The following is a 3990-nucleotide window of genomic DNA, read 5'->3' as shown; positions in this document are numbered from 1 at the left end:
ATTTTAAGTCCTCTTTACTTTTAACAAGCAAGGTTGTATCATCAGCATATTGCAGGTTGTTAATGAGTCTTCCTGCAATCCTGATGCTACATTTTTCTTCTTATAATCCAGCTTCTTGAATTATTTGCTCAGCATACAGATTGAATAAGTATGGTAAAAGAATACAAAGCTGGCACACACATTTCTTAATTTTAAATAATTCAGTGTTCCCTTTTTCTGTTCAAACAGCTGCCTCTTGCATAAATCTGCTTGTGCCCTCTGCACTCACCTCTCCTGTATCTGTTTTCCCTTTTTCTTACCGTTCCTGAGTTTTAGCAGGATACTTGGCTACTCAGCTAGAAAGTACATTTCCCAGCTTCTCTTGCAGCAAGAAGCAGCTATGTGACTCCACTGCTAGTTGTTGGGATGTGCAGAGAAATGCAGGGTGAAAATTCACCTTTAATAAAGGAACAACCTTAATAAAGGAAGCTGGCTGCTCTCCCCTTCCTTTTGCTCCATCTGTATGGGAGGAAGGGTTGTTGTTGTTGTTGTTATGTGCCGTGGAGTCAGTTCTGACTCATAGCGACCCTATACAGGGTTTCCGAGGCTGTAAATCTTTACAGGAGCAGAAAGCCTCATCTTTCTCCCATAGAACAGCTGGTAGTTTTGAACTGCTGGCACTGAGATTAGCATCCCGATTTGTAACCACTACGCTACCAGAGCTCCTTATGGGAGGAAGGGTACAGATGAAATAATCAACTGTGTAGACAAGGTTAACATCCTAAAACAGTGGTTCTTGAACTTTAGCATGCACCCAAATCACCTGTAGAACTTCTTAAAACATAGATTTTTGTCCCTAGAGATCATGATTTAGTAGTTCTGAATCATTTCTAACAAGTTCCCATTTACTGCTGTTGGCCAGGAATCAAACTTTGAATACTATTGCATTCAGGGATGCTGAAATGGTAAGAGAAAAGGTATCTGAGATTCTGGATTACCATTGGAGTGGATCTGCCTTCCACCTAGACTGAGCACTCACCCCTAGACTATTTTGTGAAAGAAAAATAAACTACTATCTTTTTGTGTGTGTGTGTAGTTTTGGGGTCTCCTTGTTACAATTTAATTTGTAGCTGTTAAACCACAAAAAAATATTGAGGAACCTATTGGTTGACTGCAAAGTTGGTGGTTCAAACAAACCCACTGGTCAATGAGAGAAAGTTATTCCTCCTATAAAGATGTATACACTCAGAAACCCAATATGGTCCCTGTGAGTCGACAGTGGATTTGGTTTGAATTAAACCATATTATTTTACCAAGGAAGGCATTATAGTGCAGTGGTTGAAAATGGACTAAAAAACCTGAGACTAGAAAATAATTTTTAAAAACATGTAAGGAAACTGGAGAGAATAATTACGTTTTCCTTGAAGGATGTAAAAGGAAGTACTAGGTGTTTGTTGTTGTTGTTGTTATATGCCATAGAATGTGTTCCAACTCATAGCAACCCTATGCACAATAGAAGAAAACATTATGCACAATAGAACAATATCATCAGCATATCACAAGTTGCAAAATGAGTCTTTCTCCAATCCTGATGCCATGTTCCTCTTCTTATAATCCAGCTTCGTGAATTTTTTTGCTAAGTGTACTGATTGAATACTTATGGTGCACACCGTTTCTGATTTTGAATCATTCAGTGTCCCCTTGTTCTGTTCAATTGACTGCCTCTTGGTCTATGTACAGATTCCTCATGAGCACAATTATATGTTCTGGAGTACCCATACTTCCCAATACCATCCATATCTTGTCATGATCCATACAATTGAAAACCTTTGCATAGTCAATAAAGCACAAGTAAACATCTTTCTGGTATTCTCTGATTTTAGCCAAGATCCATCTGATATCAGCAGTGTTATCTCTTGTTCCACATCCTCGTCTGAGTCCAGCTTGAACCTCTAGCAGTTCCCTGTTGAGGTACTGTTGCAGCTGTTTTTGAACTATATTTAGCAAAGATTTACTTGCATGTTATAGTAATGAAATTGTCTGGTGATTTCTACAGTTCATCGGGTCAACTCACTTTGGAAAGGTCACAAATATGGATCTCTCCCAGTCCAGCAAGTTGTCCAGGTCTTTCATATTTCTTTGGATAGATGAATGAGTGTCTTCAGTGTTGCATCAGATTGTTGAAAGATTTCAATTTGTATTCCATCAGCTCTCAGAGTTTTGTTTTTTGCCAATGCCTTCAGGGCACCTTAGACTTTTTCCTTCAGTCCCACTGTCTCTTGATCTCATGCTACCTGTTGAAATGGTTGAACATTAACCATTTCTTTTTGGTACAGTGACTCTGTGTTTTATTTCCATTTTCTTTTGATGCTTCCTGCATCATTCAGTATTTTGCCCATTTGTTGTTGTCAAGTGCCATTGAGTTGGTTCCGACCCATAGTGACCCTGTATAGGGTTTTCGAGGACTGGATGGTGAGCTTGAACTGCCAACCTTGTGGTTCAAACTGACCTTGCAGTCCAGAGCATTAAGATACAGCACAGGACTCCATTTTGCCCATAGAATCCTTCAATACTGAAAGTTGAGGCTTGAATTTTCCCTTGGTTCTTTCAGCTTGAGAAATGCTGAGCATGATCTTCCTTTCCGGTTTTCTAACTCCAGGTCTTTGCATATTTCATTATCGTACTCGAGTGTGTCTTCTCAAGATGCCTTTTGAAATGATCTGTTCTGCTCTCTTATTCCCTCATGTCTTCCTATGCTTTAGCATCTCTGCACTTGAGAGCAAGATTCAGAGTCTCTTCTGACATCCATTTTGGTCTTTTCCTTCTTTCTTGTCTTCTAAATTACCTTTTGATTTCTTCCTGTATGATGTTCTTGATGTTATCCCACAACTGTGCTTAATGCATCGAATCTGTTATTGAGATGATCTTTAAATTCAGGTGGATATATACAAGATATGGCCAACTGATTGGAAGAGATCCATATTTGTGCCCATTCCAAAGTGAGGTAACCCAGTGGAATGAGGAAATCATTGGACAATATTATTAATATTTCATGCAAGTAAAATTTGCAAAAGTTAATTCAAAAACTGGTACAACACTAGGCAAATCTGCTGTGCAAGACCTGTTTAAAGTGTTAAAGCGTAAAGATGTCAGTTTGAGAATTAATGTGTGCTTGACCCAAGACTTAGGGTTTTAAATTGCTCCATTTGTTGTTGTTGTTAAGTGCCATTGAGTCAGTTCCAACTCCTAGCCACCCTGTATAGGATTTCCCAGGAGCTACTGGTGAGTTTGAACCTCCAACCTTGTGGTTCAAACCAACCTTGAGGTCAAGTGCTTATGCTATGGTGCCACACCAGGATTCATTGGACAATGAATGAAGCTGTAGAAGAATTGATGCATTTGAATTATGGTTTTGTAGAATAATAATAAAGGTATCATGGACTGCCAGAAGAACAAACAAATCTGTGTTGAAAGAAGTTCAGAGCCAAAATGCTCCTTAGAAGCCAGAATGCTTCTTAGAAGCCAGGATAGCCAGACTTCATCTCTCATATTTTGGACATGTTATCAGGAAGGGCTAGTCCCTAGAGTAGAAAATCATTCTTGCTAAGGTTGAAGGTCAGTGAAAAAGAGGGAGACCTCTAATGAGATGAATTAGCACAGGGGCAGCAGCAATAGGCTCTAGTGTAGCAGCTATTGTGAGGATGGCGTAGGATTGGGCAGTGTTTTGTTCTGTTGTATGTATGGTCGCTATGGGTTGCAACTGACTCAATGGCACCTACAACAACAACAGTGTTCCAAGGCCAAATTTTGGCTATTATGGATTGTTTTAATTTTCTTTAGCTTCAACCTTAAGTCACATCCAATTGCATATGAACAATTGATAGTCTGTTTCACAAGCCTTATTTCGGCTGATGATAGGATGATAGGGAGCTTTTTTTTTTTAATATTTTATTGTAAATTATGTGATAATTTACATGGGCGAACATTAGCTTTACATTCATCCTATCCTAT

The sequence above is a fragment of the Chrysochloris asiatica genome, unplaced genomic scaffold (genome assembly GCF_000296735.1).
Source record: "Chrysochloris asiatica unplaced genomic scaffold, ChrAsi1.0 scaffold00002, whole genome shotgun sequence".
Classification (NCBI taxonomy): Eukaryota; Metazoa; Chordata; class Mammalia; order Afrosoricida; family Chrysochloridae; genus Chrysochloris; species Chrysochloris asiatica.
This window is presented reverse-complemented; position numbering follows the sequence as displayed.